General features: G+C 32.8%; 1 protein-coding gene across 3 annotated transcripts in view; it reads right to left on the reverse strand.

Annotated features, from left to right (window-relative positions):
* Positions 1-15,292, reverse strand: part of LOC132706662 (ATP-binding cassette sub-family D member 1) — a 54,004-nt gene that overhangs the window by 10,637 nt on the left and 28,075 nt on the right. Inside the window, exon 1 of one of the 3 annotated variants that reach the window (XM_060678132.1) lies at positions 13,705-14,106. The exons of the other annotated variants lie outside the window; for them this stretch is intronic. The gene's annotated coding sequence lies outside the window, so the exon portion shown is untranslated. Of the gene's footprint in view, positions 1-13,704; positions 14,107-15,292 lie in introns of those variants that run through there. 3 annotated transcript variants of the gene reach the window in all.

A 15,292-nucleotide genomic window follows, 5' to 3' on the forward strand; every position in this document is an offset into this window, starting at 1 on the left:
AATATTATATTATATTCATTTAGATATAAAACATATATTTCATTCTCATAGTCGTCATTAAGATTAATTACAATGCGGTACTGCATTTTTCCAGTTCTCAACAGGTATATTAAATATTATTTAAATTTATCACACTTGGACTTAAAGTAAGTATAATATTTTTGGTTAGCTCGTCTACTATTGTCCACACGACGAGATTGAAAATCGCGTTTTATCTTTCATTCAATAATTCACTGTTAACAATATCCTTTACCCAGGATACTGAGGTTTATTTGTAAGTAGGCGGGTTGCTTTTAAAACTTACATTTTGGGGAGGGTACGTCAAAGCTAAGACGATATACTTTGAGACCCACCATACCAGAACATCATTTTGCGTGTTTTTGAAAAATTAGAAAATTGTATGATAACTATTTACCAATGAAGATGTTACCCTTTGAATGTTGCTACGGCTAATTGGTATAATTAAGGTAAATTAATGTGTTGCCAACATTAACTTGAAATCGATGTTTAATTGGTCGGCTATGATAACTACTTGTAAAAATGACGATAATAATGGGATATTAAAATTATTATTGATCCACCATTTCGTACCTTATTTTGCCATTTTTTCTACCTTTATTATGTGTTCGGAGTACGTATTATATATGTACATGTGCATCCATCCCATTTTAAATTTTGTTAAGGGGTATTTCAATTATTTTTTAAGATAAAGAGTCGCGGTTACGCGGTTTTTTTGTGAAATTAAAGGTGCCGTCAACAAAATTACCATGGCCCCCTAGGTTTTTGAGATACAGGGTGAAATCCAAATCTATCGATTTTTAGATCACCCCCGTATCTCCGTTGTCTTATAAGCTATTGAAGAGCTTAAAAAACGTTCATATAGGATTTTTTCCGTAGAATCCAATGGCGTTGCTCTAACCCTTTTTAATTTATGAAGCAAACGTTTTTTTTTTAATGGAACATCGTATATTTACATTAATTGGAAATTATTTAAGCTTTTCAAAAATATATATTAGTATAAAGTTGTTTTTAAAATTAAGCTCAAAATTCAAGTTTTTTCGTTTTTTACCTTATTTGTGGCGGTAGGCCATAGTAAAAAAAAAACAATAAAAATGAGATACATCTAAGCAGTTATTACTATACTTAATTTCTACTTAATTTCGAAAAAAACAGGATGAAAATATAGTTTTTTAAAATAATGTCTTATTAATATGATAAATATTATGTTATTATAATGCTAAGTAGATACTTGGCTATGACTGTGTTTGGTTAATATTAGATATCCAGATCGAGGACAACCGTTTTCAGATATATATGGTCGTTTGAAAATAAACGACAGATCCTTTATTCAACCACGCCCTAAAAATGTATTAGGTTACATAGAAGCAACGCCGTCATCATCTTGCAAACACAGAAAAAGCAGTAGGGGTACCAAAATCAACTGCCCAAAGAATTTTTTAAAAAACACAAATAGCATTCATACAAGTTTAAGAGGGTCGGATGCAATTTTGCAACAAATACGAATCAACGATTGTTTTCGGAAACTTGCAATGTGGACCGAAGAATGTTTCTTTTCAAGTTCGGGAATTTTGAATCGCCATAGCACTAGGTACTTGTCGACAGAAAACCACCATTCTTGAGGAAGTCATTCCAGAATTACTCGAAGATATTCCCTTAGTATATTATAATAACATATACCTTCAGCAAGATGGTGACCCAAGTCATAAGTCTGGACTTTTAAATGAACACTTGCCTCAAAAATGGATAGGTACTAACGGACCTATATGATCTCCGAATCATTCCGTTTTAGATTTCTTTTTAAGGGGATATATGCAAAATAAATTTGAACTTAATTTTCAAAACAACTTTATACGAATATATATTTCTGAAATGCTTAAATTATTTCCAATGTAAAAAATAATATGCATTTAAAAAAATATATGTTTGCTTCATAACTGATAAACGGTTAGAGCAAGCAAAAAAAACCTGTCACTGGATGATTCTACGGAAAAAATCCAATAAGAACGTTTTTTTTTTAAACTCTTTAATAACTTATAACACAACGGAGATAAGAAGGTGGTCCCAAAATCGATAGTTTTGGATTTCACCCTGTATCTCAGAAACCAAGAGGGCCATAATTATTTAATCTTTAATTTCACAAAAAAGTAGCTCAGCGTCACGTAAACCGCAATTTTCTATCTTCAATGGGATACCCGGTACAGATGGAAAACTTTGCTATTATAATCGAGCAAACTTCACCATTTTTTGCTTTTTTTTTAAATTAGTTTGTCCTGTAGCTTACCGTGGCGCTGGTGAATAGAGTTCCGATAATGACGGTAAAGTACACTAAAAAGAAATAATGGATAATGATTGGGGTGGAAACACTTAATTAAATTCAAAAAATAGTATCGACTTTGGCCAGAACGCAGAGTCAGTAGATAAACACAGCAGCGCACTCTCTTGAAGTGTCAAATGTAACCTTGGCGGCCATGTTTATTCCAATTTCCCGCATTCGGCGCAGTATTGTTTCGATCAGAAAAAGGCGTAAGATTATTTCTACTGCCCAAAAGAATGTGCGTCGCGTTAAAGACGTGGTTCCTACCATATTTCCTTAGAGGAAGGATAAAGTGCAGCGTTGATAGTGAGTTCATAATTGTGTGTCATGCACGTATGTAACTCATATACAGGGTGTTAAAACAAATGCGAACCAATTGGAAGATATTGCACTTCAAAAATGGCGGAAAATAATGATGTTTTTTATCTTATAAAAACACACTTTCTGTATATTTTGTATTATTTTTTTAAATGATAAAAAAATTGATAGACGGTTTTATTGGAAACTAAAAAAAATAGGAAAAAAAATAGTTGGGTACTATCAAACAGTTGTAATTTGTACCAAAGTTTATCAATCAATTACATTTTAAAAATTACTTATTAATAAACATTTCTGAAATTAATTGATCTATTCATGCGTAAACTATGAATAAATACCTTCATTAAAAATATTTTTATAATATTATATTTTTATTTTAAACAACACAAGATACCAAAGGCAAAACAAAAATACAATTTTTATAGAAACTGTTGAAAATACGATATAATACGTGCATTTATTCGGATCCTACTAAGGACAGATAAAGCTATCTTAGTTTTATCAAGATTTCAAAATGTAGGCAGCAATTCCCATAATTTTTTAAAATTCATTTAATTTGATTTAATTGATTCTTTTCCGGAATTTCTTTTATATTGTTTATTTTTAAAGGACCAAAGTCCAAAAATTGCAAAAGTAATTTTATGATTTTAAAATCTTTTTCGGCTGTAGCTTTATTTTTTTTCAGAAGACTGTAGCCTCGTTAGCGGAAATTATTATTTTAGAAATAGTTTTTGGTAAACATAGTAATACGGTATCCTCTGGAACTCCAGAAACTACTTCTTTTGTTTCGATAACGACACCATCAATCTCAACATCTTAAAACTTGGCGTGTAGGTCAACAAAAAAAAGGACCTGTTGTTTTTGAACTTAAATTTAGTATAACATGCAGTGTTGATTTTCCCTCTCTAAAGTTTCGTTGAGCGTCTGATAATTTTTTAAACCCTAGTGGTGACATTGGTCAATAGTTGCTTTTCTCACCATTCCAATTAAATAACGGTTTTACTTTTTCCGCTTTGTGTATAGGGCTAAAGTACTTCGAATTTTATTTGTTTTATTGTTAATGATGTAAGTTCGTCTAACCAACCAGAGCTTTTGTTGTTTTTCAAGGATGTTATAGCTTCCAAAACTTCTTTTTGTTCTTCAAAATATAAAGTACATGCTGTTTTCCAGTTTAAATCTGTTTTTTATCAGACAGACATTTTCCATCTATTGTGAAAGATATGTACAGACTTTTTAATTTTACACATACTGCGTTGACTATGTTTCATAAAGAACGTTCATATTTTTTATCATTGCACGCATTTTTAATTAGATTTCTTAGACTATTTTAAAATTATTAAACTGATATTTGAGGCTATTATTTGGATTGAATTAAAAAGGCCTTTTGTCATAATTTTTGTAAAAAAATATTTTTCTTTTCTATGTTTACTTGTAACATTTTCATACTTTTCTAATTACAATTTTATTATGCTTGTGGCCTACACCTAACGTTAAGAATGTAAAAACAACATTTCATTTAGTTATCAAACCAATCGCAGGGGGACATTAATGTAGATAATACTAATGACCCACAATGACAATAGTCTATAATTAGCCATTAGAGGTGAGTAAACTGTTAAATTTATTCTAATAATTAACGAAAATCGATAATACGTCAGTAATAAAAACATCCCGAAAGCTGTTGTGATAATTGCACAAAACATCTGTAATAAAGAAATAACACAAATTTTGCATATTGAAAAACAAATTGAACAAAAAAAGTCCATTGCCATCGTCGACAACCCATTAATTTAAAAACCTAAAAACTGATCCACAAAGTGCCACTCGTATCGCTCGAAGAAGGCCATCCATCGGTAAATAGCAATTAGAATAATAAATTGAACGGCATATTGGGACGCTATTTAATTGTTAGTATTAGTCAATAACAACGTCGATTTTTCAACTTGTTTGATGTCTTAAGTGGGTCCAATTTTAGTCGTAACTGCAATGAATCTCCGTCATTAGCAACCATGGATAGCACTTTAAAATCCACCGTCATTTCATATTGTTCATAGTTATCAAATAACAGGACTTTTTTTCAAACCTAGGATTGATACTTTTTTAGTCAAAACAATCAGGCCGTCAAATGAATTAGGCATTCGCTTAAAACTAGGTCAAAAAACAAGTTGTACGTTTCCAAAAATACTAACAATTTGTCAAAGTGTAATTTGATAACATGAATGTTTAGATGCATAACCCTAACTAGTTTGTTGTTCCTACTTGCAAAGTTAACCATCTGTCCTGGATCCACACGCACGGAGTAACTGCCTTCGTCGCAAATATTATCCAACAGTTGTATTTCTTGATTAGCCATAGTCAAGTCTAGCTTTAGTTATCCCTAGGTAGTATTGACAGATTGGCAGTTGATGTTTGCTGATGATCAATCAAATGTTTGGTTCCGTATTTCTTATTTGATGTATCACAGTTTATGTTATTATAACCTTTCCACAGTAAATAAATTAGCCTTTTGAAAACCTCAGGACCGCGTTCCGCAAAGAGCGTTTTATTTTGTTTTTACTTGAAAAATTTAATATCTCTCACCTTAAAATAATCATTGTTTCTAATTGCGTTTTGATTTCTAATCAGAGATTCAAGTTCTTCCTTGCTTTTTTTCAATAAGTAAACCAGGGATTTTGAATTTAGGGTTCTTTAGTTTTGTCTCAATAATCTTATAATTTTGTACCAAAATGGTGGAGCTCACATCCTTCATTTTATCAAAATCATGTGAAATTTAAGAATTGTTCTTCCATGAGGTAACTCTTTTTTCCTTTTTACATGGACCCCAAACTGCTCTATAATCGTTTCCTCAGCTGGATTCTCTATCATCAGCTCTTTTAGCACATCAGTATTTTTGCAACATCATTAGAAATCTTGTTATGTGTTTTTTGGGAGATATTGATACACTCTATGTGACACCAAGATTGATACTTCCCATTGCTCATTATCTTTTACGTCCTTTTTGCAGGACCTACATGGCACATCGTCCTTATAATTATTTGTAGTCATCTTGCCATATATGGTAGGAGAACCAATTGAGATGAGCGGTGCGCTCCGCCACATGTTTTAGTTTAGCGACAAGCAAAGAATGTATTGTCAAGCCAATATGGAATTGAACTATACATTCACTAATTAATTGTATATAGTTTACAAAAACTTCGATGTGTAACTCAAATAACTCTTACGAAAAGAGTCCGGACCGATTCCGAGGTTCTACGCCTTAGATAATGTTGTTTGCTAGTACGCTTATTTCAAAACGGCATAGACTTCTATGCAAAAAGTTACATAAGAACTAGTTTTCTCCTTTTCCAAATTTCAAAATTTGTTTATTTTCAGTTTTTCAGGGAATTCATGTATAACTTTTTAGAAACTTTTTCTCAAGACAACCGCCCAGTACTTGTTCAAAACTCTCGAGGAAAATATCAAGTATATTATATGGTTGGAAAGGTAATTCCAGGTAATGTTGCAATGCTACTGAAAAATATACAGGATCTCCCAAATAAAAAATCAATTTTTCGGTCGATAACTAATGATTCCATAGAAACAGAGCTCCAGACATTTGAAAGTGTCCAATTTAAATTTAACCCACGCTGTCGCGACAAACAGCACATGCACAAATTAGCGAATTACATATATAAAAATGTCAAAGTACAAATTAACCACATATAACATTACACCTATCATTAAAGTTTTTTATTTAATTTAAGTTTTTGTTATTTTTAAATAATAGATACATTTAACGAGTCCAACTGTGCGACCGGTTAACAAGGCGAAAGGCTAACCCGAAAGTGTGTGAGATAATATCCTTGGATAATTTGTTTTACTTTCGATTTCGTTAGCGCCGAAATCAAGTGATCCAGGGCCGTATCGCGACGACGTAACGCCAGTGGGCTACACGTCGATTCTAGCACGTACAAAACTTAAATTCTAAAAATATTTTTTATCAACTGATTTACATTTACATCGAATATGTGCCAAAACTTGCGAAAATGTGAAATAAATATTTCTTTGTGATTTTACATACAGGGAGTACAAAAAAACCTAATACAAACGTTGTAGGAGATTGCGTCTATCATCCAAAATTGCATAAAGATGTACTAGATAAAAATATAAAATTAAAACTTCACGATACTCTGGTACTCTCGTATATTAATTATTGTATCACTGGCCTGTTCTGCTACAGAAGGAAAAAAGCCCACTGCAAAAAGTGCAAAATTCCTGTTTTAACATTTGCATACAATTTACGAAGCCTTCGATAAACCGATTTAGGAAACATTGATTTGATTTTAAAATAACAAAACAATCAGTAGTATTGAAGCACTTATCTTTATTTAATCCTAAATAAACACTAAAGTAAATTAATGTGCATCTAAAAACAGTACAGATTCATGAAGTAATACTGAAAAATTTATAGTTGAAAACAACGTTAACATGTGCGGCATCGCCGCCACTTTTGGGCTTTAATTTTTCTAAAAAATAAGACAAAACAGCAGACTTTTTCTTAATCAAAGGCTGCCCCGTTTCGCACCAAAAGCTTTTTTCGTGGTATAGACTTCTTTACTAAAAAATGTATATATCCTATAGTCGGAATTATACCCATTTGTAATTTTTTAATTATATTTGTTTAGTATATTTCACACAGCGGTAAGAATAAAGTTATGAAAAAAATAGATGTCGGATGGAGCGTTGCTTTAATATCACTGTCAATTAGCAACTTGTAGTACGTAATAATCAGAGAACATACGTTTTTGGTAACCAGCAGGACGTCATTACAAATGGGTGTTTTTCCGACTATAGTTGGTATTACTACATAGCTTTAAAATATAAATAGGGAACCGATGATTATATAAAAAAAATGGATCTAGTCGGATCTGGCCTTTGCATTTCATTACAACGTTTATGAAAACAGATTGCCACAGATCCAACAATGTGAACGCAAAAGGAAGCACGCTCGAGAAAAAAAAAAGATAGTTGAGGCCAAGAATCTTATAAATTTAATTATTCTATTTTTTTACCCAAGTGTCCCATATGATATGATGATATGTTACAAATATTGTTGTTTCATGAGTAGGTTTAGTTTTATGTTTGAAAAATTTTTTGCCTTGGTAATTTTTTACATTATTTTGTAATTCATTCCACATTTTGATAAATATAAAAGATTTTGATAAATGTAAAAGATATTCCATAAGCAGCGGTTCTGTGTCGGGGCACGTCAAAAACTTGTGCCATAAATCCTTGAAATAATAAAAACATAAAAAAAAACTCTTTAAAAATGTACTCTGGCTTACCACTCTTTAATAATTCGCATGTAAAATTGTACACCTGTGCTTTCGAAATGGTATTATATATGAAAGTCTCATCTTTTGATCGATATTTTCGTTTACCACGACAGCTATCCGTGGAAGACTATATCACCATAATCTAGTAGAGATAAAACTAAACTCTAAATGGATAAAATTTTTGTTTTAGAAGTAAATAGCTTTTTATCTTTATTTTTTGAATCCCTGATACGCCGCAGTCCATTTCTTTTTGACCTGATGATCGAAAGATCAAAAAACTATCAAATACAATACCCAAATTTTTTCTCGTTGAACGATTGGGATAGTTTTGTTACTAATTTGAACTTTTACAATGCACTCTATGTATACTATTAGATTTTTGTTTTTGCCTATTACCATTAGTTGCGACTTTTCAGTTTTAAATTGTGGTTTTGAGCAAATCCGTTAAGTTTTTGCAGATCGTAGTATAATCTCTCTCTTGTGTATCTACAAAATTTTTCTTACTAATGGGCAACTGTGTCGTACACTGGGAAAAACAATGTGGAATGAACCCAGCCCTATGGCACACTTTTTTTTAAATTTCTGCACCCCTTTGTTTACTCAACTATCGAATCTTTGTCAGAACTGACGTGTATTTTATGTATTTATATGTATAGCGCAAGGATTTGACGCCTATCCCTACTTTGTGCGCGTGGGCTTGATCCCGGCCTGTCTCGAAACAAATATTTATTTGGTCGTAAACGAGAGGCACTTAAAACGTTGCCGGAATGTGCTCTATGAATATTCACGATTTTTTTTTTCATGGCCGATTTAAATTTTAGAGCGGAAACGAATTTAATCGGTTAAGATTTGGAATATATAATCGCGATGCGTCTTAAAAATATTTTTAGGAGCCACTTAACTAACGCTGTTTAGTTTAGAGGAGACATTTTTATATGCCCTCCTCAATTTGATTTGTAGCTCCTTTCCTGAAATGACAACGTTGTCCCTAAATCGTCTAACCATTCGTCTAATTGTTAAATAATTAACATCTAGTAAATTGTTAATGTTAAATATTGACCCAGTAAATTTTTTCAAATAATACACTTATGCAACTGGAAAAAATTGCGTACTTAACTATCGCAACTACATTTTAAACAAGCAAAAACTACTCGATATAAATAAGCCAAGATTGTTAAAGGCTTTCCACTAGCGCCATTTTTATAATTTATTATTCAATCGCAAAGTTTTAAGCAACATATAAATTAGGAAACATGCGACAAAATAAATTTCATTTTCGGGATTTCAAAATGTTGTGCTTTTACTTTACTGAACTGAAAATACTGGAGCTTAAAGGGGGACATTTAGGACGAACATATAGCTGGTAAAACATGGATGGATAAAAATTTAAAAAGCGCGGGGCAATCTTTGCTGGGAGGATGGTAGGCTGGGATTGAAGCACCTTCGGGAAAAAGCATAAGATTAATAATTAATATCATTTTAATAAAAACGAACTGTATATAGACTATTAAGTAGACATAAATGTTGATGTTTCTTTGAAGCAATTTCTGAAAGATATGATAAAAAGGAGATATGGCCCTCCGCCTATCATTATCATTAAACCCCATAGAATTGGTATGCGTCTAAAGGATCACATCACATTTAAAATGAGGGACGTTGAAACTATCTTGCAATAGGGAATAAAAACTGTGGATTGTGAAAAACTGGGAACTAAAGGACTAAAGTTTACAAATGAAATTTGTAATTTGTTAAATTATTATATTTATTAAGCAAATAAATTAACTCTAGTAGTGCCGCGGTCACCAAACTCGTATTTATATTGTGTGCAAATTAGTATCATCCTAATTTAGGAACGACTCGAGGTATGTAGTTCTTAAACACTGAAATATGAAAGGAACGATTGTCATGTCCTGATATTTGTTGAAATGTGGTTAAACAGGGAATTTGTATAACATGGAAAATTATACAGGTACACACGGGGGGTATCAATTTATGTAAAGTCTTATATAAAAGTCAGAGAAATTTAAAGATCAGATGGAGAAATTTGAGACTAGTTATGTGTTGTCATTGGTAAACGATATCCGAGAGTAAGTGCAATATCTAAACCTTCTTCTTATAGTAATACAACATTCTTAAGTGATATTGTATTATTATAAATTAACGTCAGAATATAAAAGTCATTTACTTTTGCAAGTGTTATAAAATTTGCAATGTTATATCAAATGATCACCCAACAAGACAAACAATAAATTTAACAATAATATTAGCATAATTGATCATGATTTAAATTATATAAATTCTAACCTGTGAATGCCGAAGCCAACCTATTTTCGAATCATAATCGCTTAATATTCGGGATCAATGAAATGACGCACATGGAGTATAAACCAAAAGAATATTTTAAATTAAACTATATTAATGAGAAACAATTTGTTCACTAAAAAAACTGTCGTCAAAAGTGGGAAACAAGTTGAAACAACTGATATTGCGAGCAAAAGGTAAACCTGTTTAACTGATATTGCGAGCAAAAGGTAAACCTGTTCATGAAACGAAAAATATTCTGAATTATTTTGTGAAAGTTGGGGAATCAATTGTAAAAGATGCACGTGCAGATCTCAATAATTAAGGTTTGTAATAGGCCCAGTAATATCGGATGTGATAATGTAATATCTAACAAAAAAGGGACACGTAATAGAAAAGAATTTCTTTTCCGGAAATTACATAATTGGGCTTTAAGAGAGAACTACATAACATCTTAGAATCTTACTTAACTGTGCGCAGAATGTTAAATAAGCGAGACATTGTAAAACAATCATAGTTTGCAAATTGCTAGCCTTAAAAGGCTCAATACTATAAATTTGTCGATAGCACATTATCAGGATAATCGGGACACAATAAGGAGTTCTATGATTTCAATAATTTATAAGTGTAGAAATAGAACACAGAAATTGGTATATACTGCCTTTTTCTTGTCATACCTGAAACGTCTAATCCCAATCTGGGGAACTTGTGGTCAAATAAACAACAAATAAAATTATGCACAATAAATTTTTGAAATTTTTATATATATCTATGGTTATATTACTGATCTACACAAAAAGTTGTCCATCCTGTTTAGGGTAGCACTTTCATCGCAAATTTACATTACACCTATCGCCTGTTACGGCTATCTCATCAGCATGTCATTCTCTAAGCGAAAATTATATATCCTTCACACAGGTACAACGTTTTCACTCGGCGGAATTTCATAATCTCATTTTAATTGCCTAGAAGATAACTTAAATAGGACTAAGTTAAAATGTGTTTAACTACCTTAAAGTATGTAACTGCATAAATATATTGGATTTTCGCCCCAAAAACATATATCAAATGTCACCAATATTTTTCTTATGTGGTTAGAGCATTCGGTCGTAAATTACGTTGCGGATTAGTTGGACAATTATCGCAAATAAACGTGCGATTAAAAATTTCATTTTTGAAGGTCGCGACTATTCAACACACATCGGTAAAAATGTAAAAATTGCACATGACGCAAGTCGACTGACTACGAAATTTTTATAGCGCAGGCGGATATATACAAGATCATAAAAAAACTATTAACAGTTTTAGGTAAACTTAAATTTCTCGATGACACTGTAAGTGAACCTGTCAAGCAGGGACCGACGAACTAGAAACAAGAATGACTGATCAATCATCAATGACATAGTACGAGACGAAGCTTGTCATTTTCCAGTGGCAGAAATCGTTTTGATATACGTTCAATAAGTCCTTAAAAAAGCCATTTTTTGGGATGTGCCATGAACTTCGTCCATCTCGGCTTTGACTTCTTTCAGCATCGACCCAGTCAAATAAAAGCCCACTTCTATCCATTTTTATACACAAATTAAGGTTGTTTACTTCAATCGACAACAACGATTAAACTATGTGATGGTTACAGCTTAACGCTTAACAGCTGACTAGGAGTACTACTTATTGGAAATTTTTTTTTTGAGACTACGATTGAAATCTTTGGAATTTCTTAAGGACTTATGGAACGATCCATGCATCTGAGCACCCCCAGGAATGTTTACGAAATATTTTAGGACGATCAGGCAACACTGAAGGTTCTAATGTTCCTCTAAGACAGTGGATCAAGAGACCATATCGTGTTAGAAATTAAAGTATAACGCCGACATAAATATGTGAAGCGGTGGCGGTAGGCAGTAATGAACAGAAAAACTCTAAAAACCTTGAAAAGAGCGATCGCCTGACCAACGTAACCTCAAATGTATCACATTAATCAGTAGTGACAGTCATATATGAAAGAAAAGGAAACAGTGGACTCGGACTGTCATTTGTATATATTAGAAATAACCAGCAGCACTTAAAGCCCCTATAACTCAATCTAAGGGAACCAACAATGTGGCACGATGAGTGACACGATCTTAAATATGAAAGAAATATGCAATATGAAATTGTATTCGCACTGAAGTGGTGTTATTTTATTATGAGTTGTGATCTATTTTTTAATATTTTTTGACTTTCTTGTGACAATCTTAAAACCTGCATGGAGACTCTGCCTAGTGGTAAGTAAATTGTAAAAATCTTTATATATGTACACTATTGTTGAAACAGCCCATTTTATTTTAATATAGATACAGTATTATTCAAAACAAATTGGTTTTCACTTTTTCCTTACGAGAAAACACAGAGCTATTGAAAAAAATCTGTCTTGAAACAGCAGAAGGCATGTTGAACTATATGCGTGCTACTATGTGTCAACTCCTGTTTACAAAATTTCTTTTCAGAGCTCTGCAATCATATTTCCTCGATTTTAATTCGGCAACTGAGATGTTCTTGTGCCATCCGATCCTCAGATATCAAATATAAAAAGAATTCTGCTAAAAAAAATTAGCTTTCCTGGAGGAACCACAAATAAAAAAGTGACAATAAATAAAATATTATTGAGGAGGAAGATATAGATTGTTTTACTTCATTTGAAATGTATATACTAAATTAGATTACATTTTTCCAAAAAATAAACTTTAATGCTAATTTAAAAGTGACGTTTTCATTATAATTTGAAATGATTTTGAAATTTAAATTCTTACAAAATGGTTATAAACAAGAATTGAACATTGGGGAGAGGTGTCTTATTTTTAATTTTATTGTGACATAATAATATGTAATAAACTGTATTTGCATTGTTTTTGGTTAGTACTAATGAAAGATCTTCAAATAAAAGTGAAGAGGCGAAAAATTTTTCAAGAAAATATTTTGAAAGTTTCTGTGTGATCGGTTGTGACCATATAGAGATATAGAGGCACCGCCTATGCCGATGGTACGGGAACTTATGAAGCAACTACGAAAAAAAAAGAAGGTTCATTCAACATACACTTGCGTATAATCTCGTTTTTAATAAATACCTTTGTGGCATTTTTCCGCAACTAACCAACAACTAACCAACATGGCCGCTGACAGATCTTCCATAGGTTTAGAAGCCGAGTTGAGTGTGTAGAAATCGCTGTTTAGAAAGAAAATGGCGCCAAGTGGAGGTAAGTGGGTGAAATGTCAAGGCATGCGCGGAAAATCTTTACCTTCGCTACGAAAATATTACATATTATTACAATTTTTACCATGGTAGGGTCACTATATTAGCCAATAGTTATTTGGTTTTGACAAACGGGTTGGAAAATTTTCAGGCCAACCACTCGTCGGAAAGTTCCGCGGTGAATAAATGAATGGATAATCGCTCACCTCAGTTTGTCGGTCAATGCCGAAGCGAATACTCCGGCAGTTAATAACAATAATAACGGGAGGGAAAATAAATCGAATCGCCTTGCTGGGGCCGCGGGAAAAACACTGAACCGAGAACGCCCCGGGAAACGGTTTTTATGTCGAAAAATGTCCAAACAAATTTTAATTACGGGTGGTGTTTTATGGCGGAGATAAAATACGACGCGGCGAGGACTCGGTAAAGTCAAACGGTCGTAATTCGTGTGTCCCTATGTTCGCGCAAGTTTATATTAAATTCGTTTCGTAATTTTGCCGGAGAGTTGTTAATTGGTTTCGCATCGAAGTCGGTAATTGCGAAAATGTGTTAATTGTAGCTCCCGCTACGATAATTCAAAAAGACCTGGGTTCTTATCCTTGAATTTTGGTGAGGAAACCTTGCCAGGAAAATGGGCGTGTTTCACTTTAAAAAAAAGCAGCGTTCCTGGGAATTCAAAGTTGTCCGCGTCCCACCTAAGAGAAAACAGTGAATAATATGATTAAAAAAGATATGCTACAACTGCAGTAACAATGATTACTGTTTTGCCTCAACAAGATCCTTTTGCTCATTCCAAGAATACATTTGTCAAATTTTTCAAAAAATTTGTGCAGTGAAATAGTGGACATGTCACTCCGTATGTTACTGTTCCAACACAATTATCCTACGTCACCTTGTCTCTACGAAACCCCTAAGATTCACAAACTAGGATTACCCCTTCGACCTATTGTCAGCACCATTGTTTCTCATATTCTCTAGCAAAATATCTAGCTTCTATATTAAAATCCTATACAGGGAAAACAGATAGTTTCGTACTTAATTCATTTCATTTCAATGGACAATTAAAAAGCATTACAATGGATTCACTGGATATTCTAGTTAGTTTCGACGTAGAATCTACTAAAGTTCCTTTCCTTGAAACTCTCAACATTATTTCAGGTATATTAAAAGCCAAGAATCTGGAACCAAACCTTCTTATCTTAACTGAAAAATGCTGGTTTGCAACATATTTTTCTTATAACGGTCACATTTTTTACGTTTATTCTGTTTACGCACCCGGACCGATACCTTAACGCATTGTCACATCATCATCCGGCCCAAAAATCATCGGTTATCATATTCTATTGTTATATTGTTACAAAGCGTTCCATCAAAGTACACGTCACCAAAACCTTCTAGAGACAATGAGTCCGAAGGCAACCCCACGCTTGCCACTGTTCTCCTTCCATTCATTCAAAACATCACTGACCACATATCAAAAGTTCTTAAGACATATAACGTCATAACCAGATTTACCACCAAAATTTTATTCAATATAACTAAAATTCTCCTACCGCCGAAAAATCCGAGAATCTATAAGCAAACAATCGTAACTGCGACTCAGGTGTCTCGCCAACATGGGAATCAATGATGCGAGACAACACTCGTGCCCGTCCTTTAGCTGCGCCCCCCAAAGAATATATAAGCAGATACGGAGAAGAAGGCAATGCAGGAGGAATCTAGATGTTTTGTAAATAGTACAATTATCAGCCTTAATAGTAACTACCAAGTATATTTTCTAAACTAATAAGACAT

This window comes from Cylas formicarius, unplaced genomic scaffold (assembly GCF_029955315.1).
Source record: "Cylas formicarius isolate icCylForm1 unplaced genomic scaffold, icCylForm1.1 PGA_scaffold_8__14_contigs__length_24414737, whole genome shotgun sequence".
Classification (NCBI taxonomy): domain Eukaryota; kingdom Metazoa; phylum Arthropoda; class Insecta; order Coleoptera; family Brentidae; genus Cylas; species Cylas formicarius.